The sequence below is a fragment of the Tamandua tetradactyla genome, chromosome 24, assembly GCF_023851605.1.
Source record: "Tamandua tetradactyla isolate mTamTet1 chromosome 24, mTamTet1.pri, whole genome shotgun sequence".
NCBI lineage: Eukaryota > Metazoa > Chordata > Mammalia > Pilosa > Myrmecophagidae > Tamandua > Tamandua tetradactyla.
The window spans coordinates 40,677,603-40,693,437 of record NC_135350.1 but is presented as its reverse complement, the minus strand read 5'-3'; positions in this window follow the sequence as shown (position 1 = coordinate 40,693,437).

Below are 15,835 nucleotides of genomic sequence, written 5' to 3'. Positions count from 1 at the left end.
TGAATATTCTGTAACAGAGTTAAGATTCTTGGGCAGAATCATCTAGATGTTTGATATAGAAAAATAATACCTCCAACTCCTACCATCCATTCCCCTCTTTATTTTGAATAAAATTTATATAGACAATATTAAGTCTTTAAAATCTAGGCACTTTAAGGAGAACTACTTTTTTTCCACATATCAAATTAAGATTATGAAGTTTAAAATAATTTGGTTTTATATAGCATAGTAATTTTATTCTGTTGTTATTTGTAAAGGAGAGAAAATGTTACTTTTTAACTTTATACTCAGTTGCAAAATTATGCACTTTTCATATGGTCCTGTATAGTGGGAAAAAAATAGTCATATTTGATTTTTGCTTAGATAGACTTGGGGCTGCAGTTTCAAGCCATGCTCTGAGTACTCTGAACTTCCCTCACTGTACTAAGGGAGGTTCTATCAAGCCTACCCAGCTTGAGCCACCCAGTTTAGTTTTGGGGCTTTTTTTTTTTTTTCCTATTTTATATATTGGGATTTCTACTAAAATTTTCTTGAATAAAAAGTTTCTGCTACTTTTTCAAAAGTAGTATACAGCATATTCTGGCAACTGATATTCCAATGTGTGTGTATATGTAATATACACAATTTATTGACAGCCTATTATGTTCATAATGAGTAATAAATATCATAATCGGATTGTCAAACAACAAAAGTCACATGTGGTGAAAAACGAAATCTGCCCATTGTCTTTTCCATCCCTCAGTCTGTCTCTTTCAGTCACTGACCTCTCATCTTCTATCCACAATGAAATAAGGTAGGAAATCTATCCCAATAAATATTGGTATTTTAAAAGTAAGTTTGACATGTTTACGTGTGTTACTTTTGAGGCCTTCGTTTTAGCTAAGTTTAGAATTAAACAGGCAAAAACTTATCAGGCAAATATCATTTGGATGGTTATTAATTGAATAATAGAGTTATTCAATATAAAGTATTTCATTAAACATTTAAAATTGCTTACTCACTTTAAAAATATATCATTCAGGGCAGGCCATGGTGGCTCAGCAGGCAGGAATGCTTGCTTGCCATGCCAGAGGACCCAGGTTTGATTCCCGGTGCCTGCCCATGTAAAAAATAAATATATATCATTCATGGTTCTAAAACCAAAGTTGTTAGGGCTTTGGTCTCAAAAGGTGGCCTTTGGCTATTTCTGATGCTATGGGGATTACTACTGAACTGAAACTCTTGTATCTTTAAGTACTAAGAAATTACCGGCAATTACTGTATTGTATCCATGTGCTCTTATTTTTAGTACTTAACAAGTAAATACTCATTCTTAATGTTAGGCACTCTATTATTGCTTTTTTTTCTAATGAAACAAACCTGCAGTAAGATGAGAATTTCAGGAAATATGCGAGTCAAATGTTTTTCATTGTAAGCCAGAGATACTTCCTGTTAATTTAACAAGTAAATTCCTCTCCAAAGGGTCATTACATTCTGATGAGTTATTTTGGAAGGTAAATATTCGTAATGGTCAGGCTTTGGTATAGCAGTAGTGATGAGCTGAGATGACCATGGCTGCTTCATTTGAGACTCAAGTCCAGTCAGGAGCGAAAGCTCAGGAGTCAGCGACATGAAGAAATTGTTACAGAAAATATCACTGATTTTTTTCTTTGATGTTTAGCATTATCAGATGTTAGCCTTCTGCACATTTTTCGTTGTGGAATGAATTGTTCAAGCACCGCTAAATGAAAGGCCTCAACAGAAAAAAAGCCCATGATGTACAAACAAATAAAAATCCAGTGATATTTCTGTGTATTTTGAACTTTTCTTGTTTATAAATTAATGCCTTGGTTCTCTGTTACCCTTTCCACAACTCTGTATTATTGCCCCAAAATATATGCTTTTTGTGCTTTTAAAGTGCATTCATTTGCAAACCAAAAACAGGTAGGCTGTTTGTAAGTGAAAATTTTCATTTCTTTTTGTATAAAATGTTTTCTCTATATTTGTATATTTTGGTCAAAATTGCTCACAAAACAAATTTTGCTTGTTTGTTTACTAATATGATCTTCCCTTCAAAGTACTATCAGAGCTTACTAGGGATGCTATCTTCATTTTAGGAAAAAATACTTCAAAATAAAGGCAGACCTCTTAGTAACTGAATCTAATAGAACACAGATATCTTATATCAGTGGTGAATCTTATTATGAGTAGTGGGAAATGTCTTTCAGAAAGTTGAAGTTTTGTCTTCTCTTGCAGTTGCAATAAAGTTCTATTCTTAAGTTCTAAAATTAAAAATTCTAGATGCTTCTGTTGCTGAAGCTGGTACTCAGACAATATTTAAAGATAGTTGAACCTATTGCAAAGAGAAATTGAATGTTTTTATCATGTACCCTAAGCTCTCCATCATGGCTTACTTTTTTTGTTTATTTCATCATATATCTTAATATTTTTCCAGTTAATATTAACTGAAATTTGCTCAAGGCACATTAGACCTTGAGTTTTTTTTTTTCTTCCCCACACACAGTGCTTCCTGGTATCTGTTCTAGAGATAACACTAGGAAGCCAAATGTCTGGACCCTGACGTAAGGGCATGTTTCTTAGATTGTATTAGTAATTAAAATAATTGTCATGGTCAGGTTCATGTGTCAACTTAGCCAAGTGGTGGTTGGGCAAGTGCTGGCTTGTCTGTTGCGATAAGGATATTTCATAGAATTAAATCATGATCATGTCAGCTGCATCCACAGCTGATTCCATTCGTAATCAGCCAAAGGGAGTGTCTTCTGCAATGAGTGATGCTTAATCTAATCACTGAAAGCCTTATAAGGAGGATTCAGAAGTGACAGGTTCTTCCTGTTTCGGCTGGTGAGCCTCTCCTGTGGAGTTCGTCCAGACCCTCCATTGGAATCGTCGGCTTCACAGCCTACTCTGCGGATTTTGGACTCTGTGTTCCCTCCATCACATGAGACACTTTTATAAATTTTATATTTGTGAGTGTTCCCTGTTGATTCTGTTCCTCTAAAGGACCCTAACTAATACAATAATTAACTGTATTGTTTTAGATTAGTGGATTTTGTTTTGATAATGTTGTACCTTGTGTTTTCTTTTGAGGGGCTTTTTTGGTTTTAATTTTACAAAAAGTAAATATTTTCATCATTGCTTCTAATGATATGAAGGTAGGGCAGGGAAAAATCACTCAGCTCTTCATATTATGCAGAAATTATTCATATAGACCAATGTGAAATGTTAGGGCTATCAATTAATTTGTGGCTTAAGTTTTTTTTTCTCCCCCTGAGTGTGTCCAAGTCCAAGAGTGGGCAAAAGTAGTTTTCTACTTTGAGCCAATCTATAAAGGTTTTTGAGAGCTGCATTACTAACTTGTTGAATTCAATATCCTTCTGCCTTGTGGCACCAATTGTAAACCTTTGTTTTTCTAAAATAAATTAATTGAAAATGTGTAAAAATAATAATAATAATAATAAATAAAAAGGGAGAGTTTTAAATTAAAAATAAAATAAACAATAATGTCAAATGTTATGAAGAAGTCAGAGAAAATGAGAGCAAAAAAATAGTCATTTGGATTTAAGAATTTAGTAGGAATGATGGGAGAACAAACCCCATGCTATGGAGAATATAGTAGGCAGATCACATTGATGGTCTTTGGGTTTTCATGCCTCCCTGTATCCATGCCTTCTACTATTCCCCTCCCCTATCCCAAATTGATGCTGAGCCTGGCCATGTAACTTGCTTTGCCACTGGGACAGTAGGAGATCCAGTACAACTAGAGGCTTTTAGAAAATGATTTCCTGTTTCAGTTTTTCCTCTTGAACCATTGCCACCACCATGGGAACATGCCAAGGCTACCCCTCCTGAAGAATGTGAAAGACATCTTTTGGAGTCAACTTGTTTTGTATGAGCCACGGCCATACTTGATCAAACAGTCCTCAGCAACCCAAAAACTGACCGCCAATACTTGAACAAGTCCCACCAAGATCAGCCAAGCCCAGTCACCCATAGACTCATGATGAATAAGAAATAGTTACTTTACAGGGACCATCAGGAGATAGAAATAGGGTAAGATATTGGGTAATTGGAGCTGAAGGGATACAGATTATGCAACAGGATTGAATATAAAAACTCAGAAATGGACAGCACAATACTACCTAATATAATACAATTATGTTAAAACACTGAATGAAGCTGAGTGTGAGAATGATAGAGGGAGGAGGGCTGGGGCATAAATGAAATCAAAAAGAAAGATAGACGATAAAGACTGAGATGGTATAATCTAGGAATGCTTAGAGTGTATAATGATTGTGACTAAATGTACAAATTTTAAAAATGTTTTTGCATGAGGAAGAACAAAGGAATGTCATTACTGCAGGGTGCTGAAAATTGATAGTAATTAATATTTTAAAATTTTAACTAATGTGTGAGACTAAAGCAAAAAATGTTTATTTGGTAAAAAATTTATATTTTGACTAGTGCATTTCCTAATATAACTTATGTGGACAGCTTAACTGGACAACATAAGTACATGGAACCTTGGGTAGGACATGAGATTTTGTTAGTTTGTCCAGAGTGATGCCCCAATGAATCCCAGAGTGCTTTAACCAGTGAGTGGAAAAGTATTTGCAAAGTCCCTTTCGGGGAATGGTGAGAACGGGGGAAAATTCAACCTCCCCAAGTTGAACTCTTGATATTCTCACAAGCAGTATGGACAACTAAAGCTATAGACTGAGCCCCCAGTCTTGGGGTTTGTTCGTATGAAACTTAACCCCACAAAGGATAGTTCAAGCCTACTTAAAATTATGTCTAAGAGTCACCCCCAAGGAAACCTCTTTTGTTGCTCAGGTGTGGCCTCTCTCTCCAGCCAACACAACAAGCAAACTCACCACCCTCCCCCTGTCTATGTGGGACATGACTTCCAGGAGTGGGGACCTTCCTGGCAACATGGGACAGAAATCCTAGAATGAGCTGAGACTTAGCATCAAGGGATTGAGAAAAATTCTAGAATGAGCTGAGACCCAGCATCAAGGAATTGAGAAAACCTTCTCGACCAAAAGGGGGAAGAGTGAAATGAGACAAAGTGTCAATGACTGAGAGATTCCAGAGTCGAGAGGTTATCCTGGAGGTTATTCTTACGCATTAAGTAGATATCACCTTGTTATCCAAGATGTAATGGAGAGGCTGGAGGGAACTGCCTGAAAATGTATAGCTGTGTTCCAGTAGCCATGTTTCTTGATGATGATTGTATAATGATATAGCTTTCACAATGTGACTGTGTGATTGTGAAAACCTTGTGTCTGATGCTCCTTTTATCTACCTTGTCAACAGATGAGTAGAACATATGAAATATAAATAAATAACAGGGGAACAAATGTTAAAATAAATTTAATTTGAAATGCTAGTGATCAATGAAAGGGAGGGATAAGGGGTATGGTATGTATAATTTTTTTTTCTTTTTTTATGTTTTCATTTTATTTTTCTGTTGACTTTTTATTTTTTTCTTAATTGATGCAAATGTTCTAAGAAATGATCATGATGATGAATATGCAACTAAGAGATGATATTGTGAATTACTGATTATATATGTAGAATGGAACGATCATATGTTAAGAATGTTTGTGTTTCTTATAATTTTTTTTTAATTTAAGAAAATTTTAAGAAAAAAATAGTTACTTTAAACCACTAAATTTTGTGCTAGCTGATATAAAGTAAGTGTATTGGTTAGAAAATGTTGTGAACCCCAGAATAGTCATGTCCTTTAATCCTGATTCAATATTTTGGGGTGAAAACCTTTGATTAGATTGTTTCCATGGCAATATAATTCACTCAATCATGGGTGTGACCTTTTGATAAAATGGAGATGTGACTCTGCCCATTCTAGGTGGGTCTTGATTGGTGTACTAGAGTCCTTTAAAAAGGGAAATATTTTGGAGAAGCCTCAGATGCAGATGCTAGGAGAACAGTTGCTTCAGAGCCAACAAATACACTTGGAGATGTATGGAGTGCCAACAGAGAGAGGCAAATCCTTTCCCATGTGACAGACACTGGCCTTTTTTTGGAGTTAAGATGCCTTAGTGTGGACATCTCTATGGCCTTAGAACTGTAAATTTGTAACATAATAAATTCCCTTTATAAGAGCCATTTCATTTCTGGTATATTGTGTTCCAGCAGCATTACCAAACTGTTAAAGTAAGATATATAAAGACAAGCCAGTTGCAACAGCCCTATCTCAGCAATTCATCCAGACTAATTATCTTCCTTTTATTTATGACTCTCTAATTCCTTTTATTCATATTAAAAGTCCCCAAACCTCATTGATTTAGCAACAATCACGGATTCCTTCTAATCTCTCAACATCAGCACTTTTTCCCATTATTTCAAACTCAGATTAAGGACAAACCCTTAACTTTGTCAACCTAGACTGCAGAGGTCAATGCACTATCTGGACCCCACAACTCTGCCCTCTTTGTCTCCCCAGTAGATGATCACATCATAAATAAGAAGAGACAACTCCTCAACAGAGATAATACAGGAACAGAGAAGAATGAGAGAAGATACAGCTGTTTGGTGCTGGGGAGAGACAGCACCAAATTCACTAGCATGTGGGTCAAGTGATATTCAGGGTATTCTCACATGATAGCTTCCATTTGCTATGCATTAGGCAAATTCTTTCATAGAAGGAGGTAATAAGCCAGGATGCTCACAGAAAATGGCTTGAAAGAGCAGCCGAGCAACAAAAGAAAGAGAATTTACAGAAACATCATCAAGCAGCACATTGCTGTTGAAGATAATCAATCTGCTGTGGAACTAATCCACATAGAAGTGAGCCTCACAGCCACATTGTCCTAGGAGCTGAAGATAAAGGTGTCTGAAGTAATACCCTACTGGGGATGGGGAAAGTGAATAATGCAGGGCAGTTGGCAAAGGATTTGATAGCATTGGTGCAGATTATTAAAATGATAATCCTTAGGTGTTCTATTTCCTTGCTAAGAACCGTTGTTTCCCTATTATCACCCCCTCCACTCCCTTTATTCTGCTTCTCCCACCTAACTCCTAGCCTTCCATTAGATCCCAGCATGAATATCATTTTACTGGAGATGACTTCCCTGACCATACTGACTCAGTCAATTCCCTCTTCTTACACTTTCTTATCCATATTCTTTGCAGTATTATTTCATTGTAATTTTATATATTTAAGAAATTAAAAATAGCATTTTTATTAGGGTGACAGTTTTATTAATGTTAGGTTCCTCCAGTTGACTATGAGCTCTAAAATGTCCATTTTCTGTTTTCTTTATCATCATTATTTCTTCTCTGTTAGTGTTCAATAAATGCCTATTTTTTTAATAAGTAAATAAATGAGGGATTGGGTGAATATGAAATAGTTGAACAAGGAATAGATTGAACCAAAAGGCATCAGAAGGTTCAATGTATTTCAAAAACAGTTTCAAGAGCTTCACAGGAGAAAGAATGCATAAACTGGAATGACAATAGGCCATAGGTTTTAGATTTGAGGGAATGGAATGGAGAGAGAATAAACCTAAAACTCAATACAACTTAATAACCATGTTGAGGAGTGAAGGAGAACAAATAATCACTTAGAAGGTTAATAAAATTATTAAATATTCACAATCTAGGGAATTAAAGAACTATAAACAAATTTTGAATTATTTCTGGTAGGTTTGTTTTTCATTGTAATAGAAGCATAGCTATTCTGAAACTATTTTGTGGGTATGATAGGATTGAGGGAATGAATAAATGTGATGATGTTGGTGAGAGCTAGGTTTTAACTGTGGAAAAAGAAACATAAAAATATGGAATGAGGTAGGCAAAAAGGCCCTTCAATAAGCCCTGTGAATATTCATTCACACACAAAAAAATTATTAGTAGATTAAAAATGTGCAGGGAAAAGTTTGATGAAGAGGAGAACATATGCATAGTCCCAGTGTATCTCCCCAGAGATTACTTAATGGCTGAAAAGGATAAACAGTAACCATAGTGAATACAGAACAAAGAACATCTTGATTAAGTGATCAAATTAGCCTCGCCAGTAAGGGACAGACAAACATCAAGTCCACCATAAATGGTATTCTGAGAGAAACGCAACATTGCTAAGGTCATATGCAGTTGGGAATGCACAACCGGAGTCTAGTCATCAGACTAAAAACATCAGACAAAACCAAACTGCCTGCTAGTCATAGAAAATGCTAATATCACAAAAGTAAGGAAAGCTGAGGAAGTCCTCCAGATTTGAATATTAAAGAGATATGACAACAAATTGCCATACCTGATCCCAAAATGGGTCATGTACTGAAGAGAAGAAAGACATTACAGGAAAAACTTAAAATAGTGAAATGGTAACCCATGCCAAACTTTAAAATCTCTTCTGTAACTATTTGTTAAAATGTACTTTGAAAATTATTGCTTTTTCTTTTTTTTTTGTATGTATATTATATTTCACAATAAAAATGTTAAAATATGAAAAAAGACATTACTAAAAGAATTGACAAAATGGATTGGAGACTATAAATTATTCTTTCAATATTAAATTTCTCAAACTTGAAATTGTACCCTGATTTGTAAGAGAATAACCTTATTCTTAAGAAATGCACAATAAAATACTAAAAGGTAAGGGAGAATGGTATATGCAAACTACTGTCATAAAAATACATTTTTTTAAAATGTGAGTGTGTGTGTGTGTAGAAAGAGACATAAAATGACAAAGTAAATGTGATACTTAAAATTTATTAAATCTGGGTAAAGTATGCATGGGATGTGATAGTTTGGAGCCATGTACCACAGAAAACACATGTTCATAAACTTAATCCATTCTTGTGGGTATGGAACCATTGTGAGTAGGACCTTTTGATGAAGCTACTTCAGTTAAGGTGTGGCCCAATTCAATCAGGATGGGTCTTAATCCTGTTACTGGAGTCCTTCATAAGTAGAATGAAATTCAGACAGAGAGAAAGCCGCAGAGGAAGAGCAGCCAGAATCTGAACATCAATGGAACCAGGAAGAGACAGAAGCCAGGAAAGGCCACCTTCTGCATTGCCATGTGACAGAGAAGCCCAAGTCCAAAGATCACCAGCAGCCAGCTCCAGAAGGCCGGTCTTTGGGAAGAAAGCATAATTTGATGATGCCTTGATTTGAGTCTCTCCTAGCCTCAAAACCATGAGGCTAATTGCTTAAGTCAAACTATTTCATGGTATTTGCTTTGGCAGTCAGGAAACTAAAACATGGAAATTCTGTAATATTCTTGCAAGTTTTCTAGAAGTTTTCAGTGTAAAATATAGGCCTTGATTTTAAGGTAGATTGCTCAAAATGCCAAAAGACAGATGTCACAGTTCTCACTTTACTCAGATGAAATTTGAGTTCAGAGGCCTTGAGGTCTGAAGCTGCCTGGAGAAGAGAAGATGAGATTCAGATGAGGAGAGGAAAAGCCTAGTTCTTCTCTTGACTCCACTAAATGCTTTAATTCAATCCCTTGGTAGATGAGCTCACTGAAGGAAAAGCCTCATACCATTCCCCCCACCTCCTCCCAGTTCTGAAATGATGTTCTGCTAAGATCATTAATCTACTCATTAAGACTCCAGCTTGCACAATTCAGTAATATTAGCCACACACATTGTCTTTTTATTCTCTTGACACAGCTGATGAAAAAGAACTAACTGTACAAAATCTATTTTTACCACAGTTTTCCACAACAGTAAGGAAACAATACCTTTTCATAAATGTATAATTTCAACTTTAGTAAATATAATCCAGTTTTCTCAAGCTTCTTGCACACAATTTTCTGAGTTGGGTGATATCCTTTAACCCAGTTTTTTCATCCGCATAGTGGGAGGATAATACCAGATCTAGATTGCAGGACCAAGTTGAAATACCATCTATCTGGAAGTCTTGTGCAAAATTTTAAAATATTCCTGCTATATGTATCCTCTAAACACCCACATACTTTTCCTATATAAGTTTTCACTTTCCTAATAATTATAAAAATATTTTTATTGAGAAATCATCACACACATATATTCCATACATGGTATATAATCATGGCTCACAATATCATCACATATTGTGTATTCATTAGAACAATTGCATCACTCCAGAAAAAGAAATAAAAAGAAAAAGCTCATACATACCATACCCCTTACCTCCCTCTCATTGACCGCTAGTATTTCCATCTACCCAATTTATTTTAACCTTTGTCCCCATTATTATTTATTTACTCTTTATCCATATTTTTTACTCATCTGTCCATACCCTAGATAAAAGAAGCAACAGACCCAAGGTTTCCACAATCCCACAGTCACATTGTAAAAGTTATATCTGTATACAGTCATCTCAAAAATCAAGGCTACTGGAACACAGCTCAACAATTTCAGGTACTTTCCTTCAGTGACCCCAACACACCATAAACTAAACAGTGATATCTATATAATACATAAAAATAACTTCCAGGATAACCTCTCGACTCTGTTTGAAATCTCTCAGCCACTGAAACTATGTTTCATTTCTCCTTTCCCTCTTTTGGCTAAGAAAACTTTCTCAATCCTTTGATGCTGGCTCATTCCAGGATTTATGTCCCACATTGCCAAAGAGATTTACACCTCTGGGAGTCATGTCCCATGTAGTGGGGAGGGCAGTGAGTTCACCTACAGAGTTGGCTTATAGAGAGAGGCCACATCTGAGCATCAAAAGATGTTCTCTGGGGGTGAATCTCAGGCCTAATTTTAAGTAGGCTTAGTCTATCCTTTGTAGGAATAAGTTTCATAGGGGTGAACCCCAAAATCAAAGACTTGGCCTATTGATTTCTTTGCCCCCACTGCTCGTGAGAATATCAGAAATTCTCCAAATAGGGAAGTTGAATATTTCGTCCACTCTCCCCAGTCCCCCAAGGGGACTTTGAAAATACTTCTTTATTCACTGTCCAAATTACTCTGGGATATACTAGGACTTCACACTAACCTGGACAAACCAACAAAGTCTCATGCCTTATGTAAGATTCCATGTACTTATGGTAGAGAAATGTCTCACACAGAATTTGAAGTTTTAAAATATGGAAGATATCACCTTTTACCCTGTGTTCTGATTTATCTCAATCCTATCCAGATCAGCTTCATTCATAAATAACTCTTCTCAAACTCTGATCACTTTTTCAACTTTTTAAATAGTTCCTGTATGGGGTTCTGCTGACTTTCATAGCTTTAGAGTTCTAACTCTGAGTCTCAGGTGTCACATAAATACCTGAAGTTTCTCCTTTCCCAATAATTTTTGGTGTTTATTTTGCTTTCTGAGCCTGCCTCCAGACTCAGAAATCTGGAGTTCCTCCAGATTTATTTGTATTGCACAATGGCACTTAGACCAAATTAAGGGGTTAGCCAGGTAACACTGTGAAGTAGTCAAAGATTGTCTCTACTGCCATTTCTTCTCTCACTGTACCCCCATCTCCCATATTCCCCATAGCACTCTTCACCTTAGCCTAGAATCTTGTAGTAGATAGTAAAAGTGAGCTCAGATTCTACCCCTTCCTGTGGTATTGTAGATCCTTCCACTAATAGAGTCTGAAAAAGAATCAAAGATGGTAAATTAGGGAGCTAATGAACACACTTCTACAAAAACAGTAAGTGGACAGGCAGAAAATGTTCAAATCAATGGCCCAGGGGCTCTGAAGATCAGAAGAGCATTGAACAGCATCCAGGAAAGAGCAGATTGGGAGGCTGGGAAGCTGCAGTCTTTTCAGTGACTGAATGGTTTCCTGGCATTGGTGGGCACCCACCCCCCTACCCTTGAGGCTTGCCTTGGATATGGTCTCTGGCTGGCTGATCCAGACAGAGAGGGAGGTGAATGCCTTCCTTCCCAGAAAAACAGGTTGGGGGACAGCAGAGTACTGATTGTGGCTTCTGATGGCAGGTTTGCCATCACCAGCTTGCCCAGAACAGGGAATACTTGAGGTCATTGTTTCAATATCCCCGGATGGAGGTTGAAAAAATACACTCACCCTCATACAGGCAAGAAAGAAATGTTTGCCAAGGAGCAACATCTGCTGGGCATGTCAAGTAAGTGCACCTTAGATGAGGTAAAAAATAAAAAAGGCTTTGGGCTATCTCTCCTGATGGTAACCTTTGGTACTATTCTGCATCTCCTTCGTGGGTCCTTGGTCCTGTTTTGATCAGTTAAACATGGGCAATTTTAAAGATCTGGAATAAGTTGAACTAAGTACCAAAGAAGAGCCTTAACACAAATTCAATCAACAATAAAACCCTAGGCAAGTGGCTGAGAGAGTTCAAATGCAGTGGAGAAGCTACTCTGGAGGTCACTCTTATGCAACCTTCAGTTAGACATTACTACCTACCTTACCTTGCCAAACTCTAGCCAAAACCATTCCTGCCAATCATAATGAATACCTACGGCATTATATATGATTCTACAAATGTTACATCTACTAGGGTAACTTTCCAGAAACCTAAAAACTCCATATAGGTCCCTGAACCAGATATGTCCTGAAATGTAGAGGGGCCAACCACTACAGAACATCAACTAGTTCCATCCCCCTACCCCATATTATCAACAGCCCCTTCCAACCTGAAAGAGTTAGAATGGGCATAGATCAGCTATCACTCAAGAATGGGAGAAAGATCAAAGGTGATGGTGGAATAATACAGAGAAGGTAGGGTTTAACAAATGAGTATGAGTGCTGAATCATTATATTGATATTTCTTTTAGTCTCCAGTACCTTAGAGCAGCTAGAAGTAAAAACCTATAACTGTGGAATCGTAACCCATACCAAACTCTGAAATCTGTTATACAACTAATGTTGCAATGTACTTTGAAATTTATTGCTTTTTTGTATATGTTATCTCTCACAAAAAAAAAAAAGAAAGAAAGAAGGAGGAGTATGGCAGAGAAGATATGATTTTAAAAATGAGTATGGGGAGGGCCACAGTGGCTCAGCAGGCAGAGTTCTTGCCTGTCATGTGGAGACCTGAGTTTGATTCCCAGTGCCTGCCTATGCAAAAAAGAAAAAATGAGTATGACTGTTGAATCATTATATTGATATTTCTTTTGTTCTCTAGTGTCTTGGAGCAACTAGAAGAAAAAAAAATGAAACATCATGGAACTGTAACACCACCAAACTTTAAAATCTGTTCTATAATATCTTGTTAAAATGTACTTGGAAGATTGTTGCTTTCTCTTGGGTGTGTGGTCCGGGAATCAAACCCGGGTCTCCCGCATGGAAAGTGAGCCTTCTACCACTGAACTACCCATACACCCTAATGCTTTTTTGTATATATGTTACATTTCGCTATTTTAAAAAGTTTTTTAAAGCCCTAGGCAAAAGAAACAGACCATTAGAATAAACAACAGCAAGATAGTCAGATGTCTAGACGTCAAAAAAAAAAATTCAATATATAGAAGGACACAGGAATATACAGAATTTGGAACAACAAGTCAAAGATGTTTAAACAACGCTTCTAAACCAATTCATGGAGATGAAGGAAAATATGGCTAAAGAGATAAAGGATATTAAGACACTATTTGAACATAAAGAAGAATTTGAAAGCGTTCAAAGTAAAATAACAGAATTTATGGGAAAGAAATGCAAAATACTTGGGATTAAAAATACAACTAGACTGGCAGGCCACCATGGCTCAGCAGGCAGAACTCTTGCCTGCCATGCCAGAGACCCAGGTTCGATTCCCAGTGCCCACTCATGCAAAAAAATAATAGTAATAAAAATTAAATTAAAAAAATATATATACTCAACATAACCCAGAACTATACGGAACAACTGCTGAAGGGACATCAGTGACTGGACACACACTATACACCAGTCTGGAAGGAGTGAAACAGCTGAGATTCCACACAGAACTGTAAGTCCCTCAAGCTGCAGAGGCCAGCAGCCCTCCCCCACAGGCACAGCAGGCTGGTTCCCCAAGGGGAAAGGAAACAGACTTTACAAGTAGCAAGGACTCAGCTGAAACCAAGCTCCAATTGCAGAACTAATTAACAAATTCTGACTACTGAAAACAGGCCTCAAGCACAGATAAACCTGAATAAGCACTAAAGGTACCAGGAGATTTCACCCCGGCAGAGAGGGGGTGGGGTTGATGGAAAAACAGACAAACCAGAGGCCTTTTGAGTTAGACAGCACAAAATACTGGAAATGGGCTGGACTCCAAGAAAAGGGGGCACATAGAACCTGAAGATATGTACCACATAACAACTCAGGCTCTTGATTAGCAGACCTGGGAGGTGAGTCCAGCTCTGAATAGACTTTTAACTTTTTTTTTAACCTCTTAACACCTCATTAAATAGAACTGGAAGCACTCTCAGGCTCCAGCACTGCCCCAGGCAAGGGCAGAACTAAAGCATGTCTGAGAGACAAAGTCAGGTAAAAGGGGTTAATTCCCTAATGGCTTATCTTCCCCAAGAAAAGGGGGGCAGTGCCCAGCTCAAGTGAAGGTCCTCCTTCAGGGAATTCAGGCCCCAGAAACTGGAAAACAGAAACAATCAAAGCCCACCTGCTACTGCAGCCTCTTCTCAACCACACCCCTGGCAGGGAGAGTTTGGTGGAATTAAAGGCACTGTATCCCTTTACACTGCTAGGAAGTGATGGGCAAGTGAGTGCTACATGCTGGGCAGGATAGGAGAAGTCTAGAGGCTTCATAGGAAAGTCTGACAGCCTGCTGGGTCTCACCCTCAGGAAAAACTGATGCTGGCTACTCTCTTCTCCTGAGATGTGGGCCTGTCTGGTCTGGGAAAATCTGAATGAAGTTGATAGTATCTAAGGAGATTCTCTGTGGCAGTTTGAAGCTATTATGTGCCCCAAAAAAGCCTGGCTGGGTGGAATCTTTTTTATTGTTTCTGTGGAGATACGACCCACCCGAGTGTGGGTGGCAAGTTTTGATTAGATGGTTTCCACAGAAATGTAGCTCCACCCAGTCAAGGTGGGCTGCTTACTGGAACCCTTTAAGAGGGAACCATTTTGGAAAAAGAACCGGAATCAACAAAGTCCACAAACCCAGAGGCCTTTGGAGATGAAGAAGAAAAACATCCCTCGGGAGTTTCAGGAAACAAGAAGTCTGGAGAGAAAACTAACAAATGATACCATGTGCCCTCCTAGCTGAAAGAGAAACCCCAAACTTCATTGGCTTTTGTGTGTGTGTGTGTGTGTGTGTGTGTGTGTTTATTATGTTTTCAATGGAGAAATACATCATCTGTTTACAAAATAGCTCTTGAAAAATACAAGGAGTACAGATACTATAAAACAAAGCAAACTCCAGTCATGAGACACTACATACATCATGCAAAAGCAACAGTCTGATCTCCAGGTTATGAAAACTAGAATTAAAAAATCACTACACAGAAAAGGTCCAAGTTTCCAGCTTGGCAAAACTTGGGTGCAGTTACATGAAACGTTTAATAAACTGAATTTTTTCCCCAATGTGTAAACAAAATGACAAGACTAAATCTGTGCCTGGCAATTTCAATCTAACTCTGAAGCTACACAAAACACACAGACACCTTGTACAGTTCACCTGTTAATACGACCATCTTTTTCTCAGGTGCTCATAGGGAGGGCAAGGTGACTGTGCAGAGCAAAGATGTGGGCAGCAGAAATATTGTATACTACACATCATAAAGTAATGGTGAAAAGCTTCCATTAATGCATAGCCTAAGGGGGGGAAGACTACACTCCAACTTTGGAAATTAATTTAGGAGGATGGGGAAGAGTTTAAGTAACTGCGTTTAACATGAAAAATGCACATGTGATAAAATGGAGTACAACGAAGGATTCACAAAACATGCTCATCAGAAAAATCTGTAAGGTTTGCTTTGTCCAGAT